This window comes from Pinus tabuliformis, chromosome X (genome assembly GCF_031772625.1).
Source record: "Pinus tabuliformis cultivar Carrire ecotype Pingquan chromosome X, CPIR1, whole genome shotgun sequence".
NCBI lineage: Eukaryota > Viridiplantae > Streptophyta > Pinopsida > Pinales > Pinaceae > Pinus > Pinus tabuliformis.
The window spans coordinates 989,260,239-989,276,518 of record NC_142308.1 but is presented as its reverse complement, the minus strand read 5'-3'; positions in this window follow the sequence as shown (position 1 = coordinate 989,276,518).

The window sequence follows — 16,280 nt, the reverse complement described above, 5'->3', positions numbered from 1 at the left end:
AAGTAGTGTCGATATTTCTGGAGCTCATACACCATAGCCAATCCCTCGCATTCAGTGGTGGAATAATTCTTTTCTACTTTAGACAATCTGTGACTCGTAAACACGATAGGGTGGTCCAAGCCCTCTCCACCATCCTGTGTTAGTACCACTCCCAGCACTATACACGATGCATCAACATGGACATGAAACTCTGGGCATATCTTTTGATGAACTTCCTGTAGTACTCCGTATGTCCCAAGGTAGCACACAACTGTTTCACACTTCGCAGCGCTTCCAATTTCAGAATCACCACAATCTTTGTAGGATCTATCATCAGTCCCTATCTGCAAACCACATGTCCCAACAAGTTCCCAAAAGGAACGAGGAACGTACACTTCTTGAGGTTAAGCATGATTTGATATCTTCAGCAGGCATCCAACATCAAGCGTAGGCTTGCTACATGGTGCTTAACTAGTCGAAATACATTCCAATCATCAAAATAAACCTCCAAGAAGTTATGAATATATTCCTTAAACACTACAACCACCACGCACGAGAAGATGGCCGACGCGTTCTTCAACCCAAACGGCATGATAGTGTATTGAAAGCAACCCCACTCAGTCACAAAGGTTGTCTTGCTCCTATCCTCCAACGCGATTCTGATCTGGTGGTACCCTGAGAACCCATTAGTGGAAGAATATGCTTCCTGCCCACCAATATTGTCCAACACCTCATCTGTGAACAGAGTTGGGAATGGATCATGCATATAAGCATCATTCAATTTCCTGAGATCCACGCATATTCTTATTTCGTCCTTTTGCTTCTTTTCCTGGACCACCATTGGACTTACCCAATCGGATTCTTCCACTCACTCAATAATTCCTGCTGTGAGCATTTTGTCTAGTTCTACGTGGACCTTCTCCTTGTATTTTGGATTTAAGTGGTAATGCCTCTGTCTAACTGCCTTCGCGTCGAGTTTTAATGTGAACCTCATCATTCTTAAATCTCTGATGATTCCATTTCTCCGTAAACTTGGTCGGGAATAAGTCCTGGTACTCGTGGAGTAACTCAGCAACCTTATCCACCACTGTGTCGTCCCAATAGTTGCTGAGTGCTGCAAACTTAGGTTTAGCCTCCCTACCAATGTTCACCTGCTTCGTTTTTAGTAGTGTGGTTATGTCAGGGTTCTCAATTTGTGGTCCTTGAACCTTGTGATGGCCTTCTTTTTTTGGAATGTTAATTTTCCGCGAATCTTCATCTTCTTCTTCAGTACTAACATTATAACATTCCAACGCACAACTCAGCTAAGTAGCCCATTCAGGATGAATCGATTCTACTGGCTCTTGTGGTATCTTGAAGATAACTGCTTTTACCTCTTTTTGCGCTTCATCAATGTTGTCCCACCATTTATCCTCAAAACAAAAGGTCATCATGAACCCTTCGTGCAGGATATCCCATTCACTTGTCCCATGGCGGAGCTCCATCTCTATATACCAATTCATGGGTATAACATCTAGGGTATGACAGAACAGGTGCACCCACTCAAGTTGTGGCTTTTCTCCATTGACCTTCATCCGCTTGGCTAGGTGTGCGCACAGATCATCATGTCCATCATACTTTTCTATTAGCCGCATATTAGGCTTCCCAAATTGTGTGCGCATCATTCTCTTGCATTTGCACCACTCCTCAAATCTCCCTTTGTGTGTATCCCACCACCTCACGAGTGTAGCACATAGTACCCAATTCAAAGCCTGGAAACATTGCTTTTCTGGCACCTCCCTTTCAAACTTATCTAGGAAAGTATCTACCTCACTTAACCCATCATAAGTAGGCAGATCCCTCACTTCTATCGATATGCAGTGCAATGATCTTGTCATTATATTATAGTTTAGCATGGTTACCTCGTGTAACCGATTCTGCCATCGCTCTATCTCCTCATCAGAATTCGACGTACAGGAGATTTCGCGCTCCCATGAGATCCGTCCATCCATGGTGGGATTTACCCAATCTTGCTCTCGCGCGGTTATTTTGTAGATGCAGTCCAAATCATCATCACTTTCATAGTCGCACATCAGCTCTGTATAGTGCGATCCTTTAGTAGGGTCCAGGGGTATAACTACGCGTAGAGACTTCTTCTCAAAAATCATCTTGCACTTCTTCAGATTAATCACCCCGTTCATGTCAATGACCCAATCAATTCCTAAGAATGTGGGGTAGGGATTTCTATCATCAACAATCTTTATCACTTTAAAGTCTGCTAGTGCGCTCGCTCCCTCAATATCCACAATGATTCCCTGCAATCTTCCCATAGGGATTATCTTCTACTAGTTTGTCATTCGCAGTTGAATAGGAGACCACTATAGTGAGGCCTCCCCATGCGCTCCCATGTCTGCTTCGGCAGAACGTTCACGTCCAATCCTAAATCCAAGATTACTTGGTCCATCTCATATTCTCCAATCTACATGTTTAACCTCATTTCTATTCCCATCCTTGTCTTATGCTTTCCAGTCTTCCAGACTACGCGCGGTTCTCCTAGTGCTGTCCCAATGCATTTGATAATGAGTTCATGTCGTCCCTTTACAACGTTACTATCATGCAATAACTTCATACATGTTTCCAGGAACATCGTAGGCATAGATGGGTCCTTTTAAAGCTCCAGTCTATCTTTACTTCCTAAAGTGGAGGCATCAGTGAAGCTCTTCTTAGCTTCCATGAAGGTTTCCTTAGCGCACTCCAAATCAAACTCTGCCTCTTTCGTCAGAGCCTTGCGAACCAAAGTACTATCTTCAGGCTATTTGCCTTTATCATCTCTCATCACGATTCCACTTCAGAGCACAATATTCACATTTGGATCTTCCTCGCACGGCTCAAACCTCATCATCTGTAGGTTCTGAGTCGGGGGAGATGGTAGTGCTCCCTTGCCGCGTATCCTAGCTATCAACATAGGAAAATCTTCTGTCTCATGATTAAACAAGGCACAATACAAACATGATGGATGCGTTGGATTCATACAATCACGGGTATAATGTCCTGGCCCTACGCAATTGTAGCATATCAGCTGTCCACGAACTCTTCCAGGTCCTCCTCCACCTCGGCCTCGTTCGTGCCCCTGAAATATAGTTCATGCCACTCCTACATTCGGGTATAGGGGCTGCGTTTTTACCTGAACTCTGTAGGTGGGATTTATATCCATCATTAGATCATAACTTCTACAAGTGCGCTCATCGTGTTCCACCGATCTACAAAAGTTATATAACAATTTCTGCGGATTCTGCGTGTACTTCTATAACAAATGGCAGTTGTATGTAGCATGTTTCCCTCTTATTTCACAAATTGCGCACCACAAAGTAGGTGTCCCACTAGGTCCTTCTTGTGCCTCTGGTCTTAAAGGCATCAGTCCTCCTCCTGTGAGGCAATTCATGAACATCGGGTAGTGGTCCTTATCATGACCCTGACCCTTGCATTTTACGCACCACACCTCTTCGCGCACTTTTGGGTGAGTTGTCTTGTCCTGTTTCAGACTCTGGATCTCAAGGCATAAGTTTTTCAAGTGTGCATGGATCTGTTGAACTCCCAAGTTAGGATCCTACATCAGGGTTTCATATAGCATCATCGTGATCTCTAAGGCCTCTGCCTGAGTCGTTAACTTCTACTATGATAGCGCGCTCCTCAAAGGTGGCGTTAGTGATGCCACAAACCATTCACGATGTTGTCCATCCATTAGATTCATATTAGCTTCACGAATCATACACTTTAACCTCTAATATAACTCCCAAGGAGTTTCACCTGGTAGCATTGTGATCTCTTTGAATCCAATGATTGACTACGCCTTTGACTTCGACCTGCTAAACTATCTATTTAGCGCTGCTTGAATATCCGCGATTCCTACATTTGGATTATCATTAGAATGGTTAATATACCAGGTCAGTGTGAAGTCCTACAGGGCGCTAACCAGTTTCGATTTCTTTATTTTGTCATCTATAACTCCCTGTGCTTCCCATATGACTCTTATCACGAACCAAAATTGGTCTGGATCCTCATTTCCTACTCCCTTGAACACAGGCAACTTTATCGTGCTTGCCATATTGACTCATGGTGGTGGCAGAGGTGGTATGGGTGGAGATGGAGGTGATAGTGGTGAAGCTGGTGGCGGTGTGGGTGGGGGTGGTATGCACAGAATCCTCTGCCTTATCAAATTGATCACACTTTACAGTGAGACCTTCGTGAGCTCTTCCTCGTCCCCTCATGGTGGTGAAATCAAAGGGCTATTCTCTGGTCCCTTACTTCCTTCATTTCTATAGGTTTTCCTGCTTCATTTAGCTCCAAACATCAAAGTAATTACATTACCCTCTTTTCACACAATAGAATTTTAATCCAAGTATTCAGAGACTTTACATAATTACCTCGTGGTCCTTTGAGAAAGCATCGGTCTGGCTCACTATAGCTGACTGAAGTATCTACCGCAAACTCAGTAATGAATCCTCCTATAATCTGATTGAGCCAGTGACCAACAACATGCACGATCTTATCCTTTGATGCTGATCTGAAATGGATCTTAAAGAACTCTCTAAGTTTTCATAACTCTGTAAAATTCATGCCAAAGTTTCAAGGTCTTACAAAGGTCAAGCTTATCAGAAATATCCTCGAACAATTGTAATTTGTGAGCAGCGCTAAGTAATGAGGACCCTTGGTCAAGCGTGCAGAAAGTTGGCCCATGGTAACGCACGCTACCACGAAACAACAAAATGGGAAGTCTTTTTGAGAAATGGGGGAGGTTTCTGATATCATTGGGCAAACCCCTCAGAGAAGAAAAATCCTAGAGTGACCGAACCCGAAAATTCAAAAACTGTATGGAATTCACCGATTCTATCAGAGGGGGGTCCCACACGAAAACCGACAGGATATCAGAAGGGCTTCAAGCGGTAAGTGGTTTCAACCGAGTCCCGCCCGATGCCACACACTGGGTGTCACGCGTCCACCAGAAGAGAGAGAAAACCGCTCACATCAGATGGGTAAATGTCATGCAACTTACCTGCCTGATATGGCCGGAGACTGTAGGATCTAGAGGCTCCAGATCAATGACGGACATGCGATCTGATAGATGACTGGATTCAATGGGGTAAATAGGCCGAGTTGTATAAAGTTTTAAGTCTGGCATGAACGATGAGTTCACAGAGGAATCATGTTCATGGGAAATCTGGGAGTTAAACAAAAATAACAACCGTTCAAAATTTTTCAAGAGAACTGACACTCAGTTCGTTATGAAATAGGTGGCCACCTCCCTGCGAGGCGTTACATAGTGATGATGACGCAGAACAGAGGAATTCAAATGGATAGAGGCAAGAGAATCAGAGCATCAAGAAGTGGAAAAGAACAGTCAGAAAGCAGATTGGCTTTAAAGCCATGAACTGAAAGAAACAAAGAAAGCAAGGAGAGTTAGTCAAGGCAAAAAGCCAAGAGCAGAGAACAGAGAGAAGAAGCCAGGTTGACCTGAAGGCAGCATTGAGCTAGGCAGAGCCAGAGAGAGTCAGAGACTCTGTGTACTCCAGAGAAGGCTTGAGAGGTTCAAGCGAACTCCTCTATACATGCATGTCGTGTATAAGTCTCAGATTGGGCTCATACTACTGTGACCCATAGAGGTCGAGTTTCATTAAGGAGAGTTTGTGTACTCCAAGGACTTGGGGGATCCAAGACCAATCCTTCTAATTTATATTTTTTGAGTGAGACTCAAATTGGGCTCACTGTTGTAAAAAAATTTCTTTGGAAACATAATAGAGAGGCCACCACTGAAGGCTGGACCAGGAGACGTAGCCCAGGAGTATTGGGTGAACTCCTTATTAAACTTGTCGTGTTTACATGTTTTCCTGTTATGTTTAGTATCTACGTATTTCGCAATCTTATCGATCCGTTGCATAAAGTAACATAGGCACATCCATGCACATGAGTCTGTAATACCTTTAATTCTTTGCCCTGGATAAATTCTAGATCAAGTGGTATCAGAGGTGTAGGTTACTAAGGTTAGACAAGCTTGTGCTAGATTTTATTGTTGAATGCTAACTAGATCAAAACTTAAATTAGGAGAAGGAGAGTTGGTTGAAACTAACCTTGAAATTGGAAGAGTCTATCCTAAGGGGTAAATGTCAGAAGAAAGTCCCTTGGAATCAGACCCTCAGTTCATGGATAGTTTCCTAACCATGAGAGCCATGGTCGAGGAAATGTACAGAGAATTTAAGAAAGGTAGAGAGGAAGATGCATCAAACTCCAAACGAGATAAAGGAGCAGAAGAATCTCTCCTCCATGACCACTCTAAAGACAAAGGGAAAGAAGAAAAACTTCCCACACCTCCTAGTAGCCCTAAAAACAAAAAAGAAGACATATGTGATTAAATTAGATGTTAAATTTGATTTACCAATATATGATGGAGAGTTGAATCCAGAAAATATAGATAATTGAATTAGACAGATTGATGTTTATTGCAGAGTGTAAAGCATTGATTCAGACAGTACTAAGATTTAGCTGGCCAGCCTACGCCTTGGAGGCACTGCCTTAGTATGGTGGGAAGGCAGGACACAAGCTGACATGAAGAAGCATGGTAAAATTCTTTCTGTCTGGAGTGAATTTGTTTCTGAAATTAAAAAGAAATTCTATCCACTAGCCTATATGTAGTAAGCCATGATGAGTTGGCAAATTCGTCAATAATTAAAAGGGAAAAGTGTACAAAGTTACACTCAAGAATTTAGGAAAAGAGCTTTGATTCTAGGAATTCCTCTAGACTCACCTGAAACTTTTCTGAAGTATATAGGTGGTCTACATAGCTACTTAAGGCACACAATTCTCATGTTTAATCCCACTAGCATAGATGAGGTATATGCTCAAGCTACACATCTAGAGGCTAGAGGAAATAATGTGAACGCAGAAGTTGGGGGATCATCAAAACCCACTGCAAGCAAGAATAGGGAGAAAAGAAAATAGAAATGGAAAGATAGGAAGACAAATACTGTACAAAAGACCAAATCTTCATGCACTCACTGTAAGATGGATGGGCGTGATGACGAACACTGTTGGATTTTGCATCTGGAGTTGAAACCCAAGAAGTATAATGGCAAGAAGAAGAAGACTATTGCAGCTATTAAAAAGGATTTGGGGTTAGGCTTAGGAGATGAAACAACAATTGCAGCCACAGGTATAAAAGGCAAAAATTCTGAAGCATCTACTAGTAATTCTGCACAATCTACTGATAATGAAGAAAATGAGAGGAAAAGATATGAGATTTTTCATATTCGAGTTGTTTCCAAGCATCAAAAGATTAATACTTTGATTGATAGTGGCTCACAAGTAAATTTAATTTCTGAAGAAATTGTAAAGAAGTTGGGATTACTAACCACACCTCACAAAAAGCCATATCCATTAGGTTGGTTATGTGATAAAGCACAACTACAAGTGACTAGACAATGTAAACTTAGGTTTTATTTTGGGTCAGCATTTGTAGATGAGGTTGAGTTAGATATTGTTCCCTTGGATATATGTGGAATTGTTTTAGGAAGTCCTTACTTGTATGATAGGAAAGCTATTTTCTATAGAGCTAAAAACAAGTATCAACTCGTTAAATATGGAATCAAATATATTGTAAGAGCTCATAAACTCAAGAATAATTATACTCTCATAAAATCAGGGTAGATGAAAAGAATTGTAAATTCATGCAAACAATTTTTTATTGATGGTTGTAAAGGAAAAGAAACCTGATAAAACCAATGTATTTGAGGGCTGTAATGTTAAACAGCAAGTTGATTTAGAAAAAGTTGTTTCAGAATATGATATACTATTTCAAGAACCTAAAGGTCTGTCGCCCAAACAGGAAATAGTACATGATATTAATTTGCAGCAAGATACTCCATTGCCTAACATCGGAATGTATAGGTTGTCCGATTTAGAGAATGCAGAAATCAAGAAGCAAGTACAGGAGCTGCTTGAGAAAGGGTTCATAAGACCTAGCACATCGCCTTGTGGGTCTCCAGTTGTCTTGGTGAGAAAGAAAGATGGCTCATGGAGAATGTGCATTGATTATCGAGCACTGAATAAGATAACGATCAAAAATTGTTATCCCCTTCCTCGCATAGATGATCTATTAGATCAGTTGAAAGAAGGTGTTTATTTTTCCAAGTTGGACTTGCATAGTAGCTATCGTCAGGTCAGAGTTGCAGAGCAAGATGCATGGAAGACTACTTTCAAAACAAAGCAGGGATTGTATGAGTGGTTGGTTATGACTTTTGGCTTAACTAATGCTCCTGCTACTTTCATGAGAATAATGAATGATGTACTCAGACCTTTTATCGATAATTTTGTCATTGTATATTTGGATGACATTATTATATTTAGTAAAACATGGGAAGAACATTTAAATCATGTCAAGAAAACTCTAGATGTTTTGAAAAAAGAGAATCTTTGTGTTAAGCTTTCAAAATGTGACAAAACATCTTTGAATTATTTGGGTCATATTGTAGGGGGTGGTGAATTGAAGATAGGTCCCTCTAAGGTTGCAACCATTGTAAACTGGCCTAAACCCAAATTTTCTATAGAAGTTAGAAGCTTCTTAGGAGCAGTACAGTATTGGAGAATGCTTATTTCTAACTTTTCCTTTATTGCAGCTCCCTTACATGCTTTAATAGGATTGAACAAGGTGTTTCAGTGGGGAGGCAAATAGCAGAAAACCTTCGACACCTTAAAAGAAAAGATTAGTACAGCACCAGTACTAGCACTGCCCGATCTTCAAAGACCATTTGAGATTGAAAGGGATGCTAGTGACTATGCCACGGGAGTAGTGTTGATGCAGCACAGTAAACCCATATGTTATCATTCTGAGACATTTAATTCTGTAGTAGTTAATTATCCCACATATGATAAAGAATTGTATGCATTAGTACAAAGTGTGAAGAAGTGGAAACATTATTTAATGGGCAAAGAGACAATTATACATACTGATCATCAACCACTTCAATATTTTCAATCACAAACCAAGTTGCAGCAATCAAGACACTATAGGTGGATGGGTTTTCTACAACAGTTTCATCTTGTCATCGGATATGAAAAGGGCATACACAACAAAGTTGCAGATATGTTGTCCTGACCAATCATAAATGCATCCACTATACTTAAGCATAATTCAGTATTACATGAAAGCTACATTGAACAATATGCTCAAGATATATATTTTAAAGATGTATATGCAACTTTGGGTCATGGAAAACAAGTAGAAGAATTGGATTATCATGTTAAGGACCAACTCTTGTATCATTTGGGAAATTTATGCATTCCTCAAACAGAAAGATTAAATATAATTCGAGAAGCACACACTTCTCTAATATCAGGTCACTTTGGTATAAGTAAAACAGTTGCACAGCTACAAAGATTTTGTTATTGGCCAAAAATGAATGAGACAGTTTCTAGATATGTAAGAGGATGTACCATGTGTGCTAAAAGCAAGCCCAACAATAGAAAACTAGGCTTGTACACTCCACTACCAGTTCCTTCTCATCCTTGGGAAAGTGTTTCTATGGACTTTGTTGGGGGACTGCCTAAATCTAGAAAAGGTCATGACTATTTATATGTTGTTGTGGATAGGTTCAGCAAAATGTGTATTTTAATACCTTGTAACAAATAGATTACAGCTGAACAAACTACAAAGTTGTTCTTTTAGCATGTATGGGTTCATTTTGGATTACCCACTTCCATTATATTTGATCGAGATACCCGATTTGTTGGGAAATTTTGGTCAAGTTTGTGGGAATTGATGGACACCAGACTAAAGAAGAGCACAACTTTTCATTTGCAAACAGATGGCCAAACAGAAGTGGTCAACAGGACAGTGATCCAGTTTCTCAGAGGCTATTGCAGCAAGCATCCCAAGCTTTGGGATGAACATTTATGTTATGTGCAACATGCTTACAACCGAGCTAAACATTCTTCTACACAAAGATCTCCTTTTGAGACCTATTTTGGTTTCACACCAAGGTCTCCCTTGGATTTTGTCTTTTGTAAAGACATAGTGGTTGATGGACACAGTGATTTGGACAAGGTAACCAAGTTCATTGAAAAAATCCAAGAGATTCACCAGGTAGTACAGGAACAACTGGAAAAGAGCCAATCTAAGTATAAGGCAAGGCATGATAAGCATCAAACTGAGCATAGTTTCCAAGTTGGTGACCAATTCTGGCTGTATATTAGTAAAGACAGAATGCAAGGTGAAGGTAAGAAGCTAAAGCCAATAAGGTATGGACCTTTCAAGATACTTGAGAAAATTGGTGAGAATTCTTTTCACCTCGATTTACCAGCTTACATGCACACCTACTCAGTTGTTAATGCAGACAGCTTGAGACTATTTGAACCTTCATTGATTGAAGATCCCAAAGAGCAAAGTCAATTGCCTTCTATTGATGATATGTTACCTGAATATCTCAATGAGTTGCAGGAAGATACAGTTCTAGACAGGAAGGTGAGAACTTTGCATAGGGGGGATGTTGAGTACTTGAGGATTGGACTCAAAGTTTCAAAATCAAGAAGTGAAAAATGGATAGAAATTGGGCAAGCGAGGAGTCTATACTCTCACTTGATTGATGCTTAAAAACCAACTTTTGGTGGTCCAAAATATTTTTTAGTGGGAAGGCCATGATCCAAAATGGATCCTAAAGAACTCTCTAAGTTTTCATAACTCTGTAAAATTCATGCCAAAGTTTCAAGGTCTTACAAAGGTCGAGCTTGTCAGAAATATCCTTGAACAATTGTAATTTGTGAGTAGCACTGAGCAACGAGGACCCTCAGTCAAGCGCACAGACTGTTGGCCCATGGTAACACGTACTGCCACGAAACAACAAAACTAGAAGCCTTTTTGAGAAATGGGGGAGGTTTTTGATATGCGTTTAGTGACAAGTCACTAATTGCATATCGCCAAGCAAACCCCTCAGAGAAGAAAAAACCCCAAGTGACTGGACCTGAAAAGTCAAAAACCGTACGGAATTTGCCGATTCTGTCAGAGGCGGGTCCCACACAAAAGTGGCAGGATATTGAAAGGGCTTTGAGCAATAATCGGTTTCAACCAAGTCCCGCCCGATGCCACACACTGGGTGCCACACGTCCGGTAGAAGAGAGAGAAAATTGCTTACATCAGACGGGTAAAAGTAATGCAACTTACCTGCCTAATATGGCTGGAGACCGTAGGATCTGGAGGCTCCAAATCGATGGCGGACATGCGATTCGACGGATGACCGGATTCAACGGGGTAAATAGGCCAAGTTTTATAAAGTTTGAAGTCCAACATGAACAATGTTTTGGTAGAGGAATCATGTTCGCGGGCAATCTGGGAGTTAAATGGAAATAACGAATGTTCAAACATTTTCAAGAGAACTGACACTCAATTCATTATGAAACAGGTGGCCACCTCCCTATGAGGCATTACACAGTGATGATGACATAGGAAAAACGAATTCAAATAGGCAGAGGTAGGAGAACCAGAGCGTTAGGAAGCAGAAATGAACAATCAGAAAGCAGATTGGCTTTAAAGCCACGAACTGACAGAAACAAAGAAAGCAAGGAGAGTTAGTCAAGGCAGAAAGCCAAGAGCAGAGAACAGAGAGAAGAAGTCGAGCTGACCTGAAGGCAGCATCGAGCCAGACAGAGCCAGAGAGAGTTAGAGAGTTTGTGTACTCCAGAGAAGGCTTGAGAGGTTCAAGTGAACTCCTCTGTACATGCCTGTCATGTATGAGTCTCAGATTGGGGTCATACTACTGTGACCCATAGAGGTTGAGTTTCAGTAACGGAGTTTGTGTACTCCCAGGACTTGGGGCATCCAAGGCCAGTCCTAATGATTTATATCTATTGAGTGAGACTCAAATTGAGCTCACTGTTGTAAAAATTCTGCTTTGAAAACATAGTATAGAGGCCACCCCTGAGGGTTGGGCTAGGAGATGTAGCCCAGGAGTATTGGGTGAACTCATTATTAAACTTGTCGTGTTTACATGTTTGCCTATTATGTTTTCTCTAACTGCTTCAGTGTCTATGTATTTCACAATCCTGTCGATCCGTTGCATAAAGTAACATAGGCACATCCATGCACATGAGTCTGTAATACCTTTAATTATTTTCCTTGGATAAATTCTAGATTAGATGCTTCCAATCTGCGCACCAACTCTGGAGTCCACACAATAGGATTTTCAAGTTTCCACCTTCCTTGGTTGTCTGCTAGCTTCACGATCCACTCATACAGCTTAATAGGGAATGATGCGAAGAAGATTTTATGGATCTCTGTGTACAGGCATCAGTCTAACCACTCTTCTTTTGTCAGTCACAGATTCCTGTTCTCCTGCACCGCGAACTTGTCAATTCTCCTGTCCAACCAACCTTCAATTTCCTTCTTAGTTGGATTCCAATGATATGACATCAGACATCTCTTTGCAGATTTTGGTCCCAGCAACGAAACCATTTATTGGCTTGAGGGGGCTTGACCCAGGTTCAGAGTTAATTAGCTAAACAAATACCTACACTACTAGCCCTTTTAGCATCATCTCGCAGAGCGCGGATTGAAGTCTCACCTGAAGAAGTATGGGGGGATGCTGGAACCAAGTTTTCACACCCTTGAGATGTCTGAGGGGTCGATTTAGTCCAACTGTGAATACCTTCATGCAGGTCACTTTGCGCACTGCCCTGACCTGTGAGGCCTTCGTGCTCTATTATAATCACCTTCGCGCAACCCTCCCCAGGGGCTGAAGTGCTTTCGTGTTGCTATCACAATGATCTGTTCTATTTCCCTAAGTTACACTGCGGATCTTACTTATATTCTTATAATTGTTAGTTAACTTCACGTAAACAGATACTTTATCTTATATTCACTTAGTCAACACAATCATATAAGTTCACGCACTATATAAATAGTGAAATTTCAATTTATACCTAATACATTCAATGCAAAAAATATGAAAAAGATACACATAAATTATATGAAACTTCTCTTTATTACTTCTCTAACAGTTACAGACTCGACTCATCCTACGCACTTAGCTGCAAGGGTCCGCGCATTCGGCTACAGACTACTAGGCCTCTATGCACTCAGCTGCAGAGCCTTCTCCAACTCTACAACCCAAGACTCGACTCTACACTTAGATAAGACTCAATTCTCCATCTATTACTTTTTTCTATCCTCTTCTTTTTCAACGTAGAGCCTCACTCTATTTATACAATCCCATGGTCCGTGGGCCATAAGTAGATCTCTAAAGTTGACATTACATTTACAAAAATGAGGGTGGACAACCCTATGACTCATTTACAAGTTCGTGCTCTGTGCCCACAAAATGCGGAGTCTTTACATCGAATTTAGTCAAAATCTAGGCCTTAAGCCCCAAAACTTCCCTTGGGGATCTCGTGCCCCATAGAGGATCATTGATCATGGTGGCCTTCAATGGATTGTCATCCGTAGATCCATGTGAGAAAGAGTCTCCATTTGAAAGTATCCATTTGAATCTCTATGTAAATAATTGTTTGACATAATAGAATATTTGAGCAGCACAACAAAAATGAGTGGTGTTTTTCCCTGGAGAAGGTTTTCCACCAAAAATATATGTGTCTATTGTGTTGATTTCTTTCATGGTTTCATGTCTATATTTGATACTCTAATCTATCATTTTTTGTTTAAGTTTATGCATATTTAAAGGAATAATAATTTGGAGAAAAATATACAAGTGCATTCACTAATGATTCAACACCCCCCCCTAGTAGTGATCTAGTTTCCAACAAGGATAACATAGTGTAAGACAAGGTTCTATTGCTATAAATAACTATATTACCAATTAATGTAGCCATATGACTACTGTCGATAGGCATTAAAATATTTAACTTACGATACTTCTCAGGTTGTCAAGATTAAAAAAATCATAAAAAATAAACAAATTATAACTTTATTTTAGATTCTTATTATTAATTATAAAAAATAATATATCAGTTAAGCATGTGTGTGTGTGAAACAAGATTCTAAATCATGGAGGTTTGTAACTTGTAAATAAGATTTGTTACAATACCATGACTTGCTAATACAACATGCCAACAAAATCATAACTCATGTTTATATGATGTTGAAAATTTGGCAGCTCAGGGATGAATTTCTAAAATTAGAAAGTCTAAGAACAGAATTTCTAAAAATAGGTCTAAAAATACAATTTCTAAAACTAGAAAGTCTAAAATTAGAAAGTATCAAGTGTGACTTTCCAAAAATAGTCAATCACCTTGCGTCAATTGGTAATCAAGTATTGTTGATGGAAAATCCCTTATGATCATCAATCAATCCTAATAGTTCAATTTTGACTTAATCATCATCATCATCATCATCATCATCATTATTATTATTATTAAAAGGAAATTCAAGCCACTCAACCATGGCTCTCAATAATTTTCTCTTACACTCTCATTAATTCTCTTACACTCTCTTACACTCATTAAATAACATCATAAATATTCTCTTACACTCTCTCTCATAGCGGTTGCAACACCTTCCAAAATTTTGGCCTATACTCAAATTTTGGAGCCTACTGTGGGTCCTGTGATCGTTCGTTCCTTAGTAACTTATTGGTAAGCTAATGATTTCAAGCTGCCTTCTTCAATCTCAAGAGTCGTTCATGCTTTTATCTTTATATAGCTAGTGTCATCTTCGAGTATGGTAGTTATCATTTTTCATGCCAAGGGAAGTCTTAGTTTGTTCCAAGGGGAAATATTTGTCAAAATGAGTTGTTCCCATCATATAAATATGTTTCACACTCATTTCAAAAGTTTAACACACTATTACACAAGTATCATCATTATCCTCACAAAGTCTATCGTCGAAGGCGCACTTGGCGTAAGCTGCCACAAAGGTTGTTGCATTAAGTGAAGTATGTTTTCATATGTTCTAGATGATCTATGTTGTATCACTAAGTGCCCGAGTTTTTGGTCACAGTCAATTTGTATCACTGTTCACATCGGTTCCACTGACCCCACACTTAGTGAAATTCCAAAGGATTCCTAGCGACCTAGCCTCATCCAATCTTCCTAAACTGCGCACTTCGCATCTGCAACCCTCAAGCTATTTCCTTGTCTGTGGAAACTATGTAATGCAAAGAAATCCCAACATCCCTTGGCATACAAAACTATGCAGAGGCTACCTCCAGTGACCTTCCCTCAGTCGGAGCTCACTTCCCTCAAGAACTGTGTAGATTTTTCCTCCAGGCCTCTATTTTACCCAATCCCCCTTGCCTCTAAAAACTACGTAGATTTGTCCTCTAGGGCCTCATCCTGCACCAACCACTGCCTGTTTAAACTACGCAATTTTGTCCCTCAGTGGGCACTGCACAAATGTTTCCCTCAGTGGAAACTATGCAATATTATCCCTCAGTCCAGCCGAGCCACTGAGCCTTCTCCCCCCGACCTAATACCAGTTTCATCTTAGTCAATGGATTATCTGCAACATATTAGACTAGGGGTTTTTCAAACTGATGTCATCTCAACATGGTGCTCTCTTACATTATGACAAGATGATAAAGAAGGATATGAAGAAGGAGGACATACTAGATGACACTCAAGGAGTTGAGGAGAAAAGATAATCATCAGATAAGATGACCAAGGAACCTAGGGTATGATAGAAGATTAGGACCGCATGAAGACTCCATTTGATTCACAACTGTTTGGACGGTAGGTATGGAAAAAAAGTGCATCTCATAAATTTTAAATACACCTATTAGTCTAGTATGAATGGTGGCTTATCATTGTCATATCATTATGTCTTCAATGACAAGTATTTCGTTCCCTTTTGCATGTTGGGATAAATGTCATCTTTTGGCATGTTTGACTGATATGTAATGTTGTAATGATTTTCTGGTGGTTTCGAAGGATGGACTTTGTGTATACGAGTTGTCCTAGTCATGTAAACACTTGTCGCACTCATACATAAACTCTTGAGCATTGTCGCACAAGTGTCGCCACGGTCATTCTAGAGCCTATCTCAAGTGTCACACTTGTTGCTTATTTTCATGAGATGATCATACATAGGGTAATTCTTGGTTTTTTTCCCTGGTGGTTTATGTTATTGTGTCATCGAAGTATGCTAAGTGCATGATCACATTTCAAGTTCCTCACAAGTCTATCTTCCTCTCGCACTTAGCCATTTTTCTGAAAATATTCATGATCGGGCAACTCATCTGTACCAAACCCTGACTTAACTGCACACTACATAGTATCAGCCCTAAGTGTTGTGACCTTGTAGCCTGGAACTGTGCAGTGCACAAGCACTT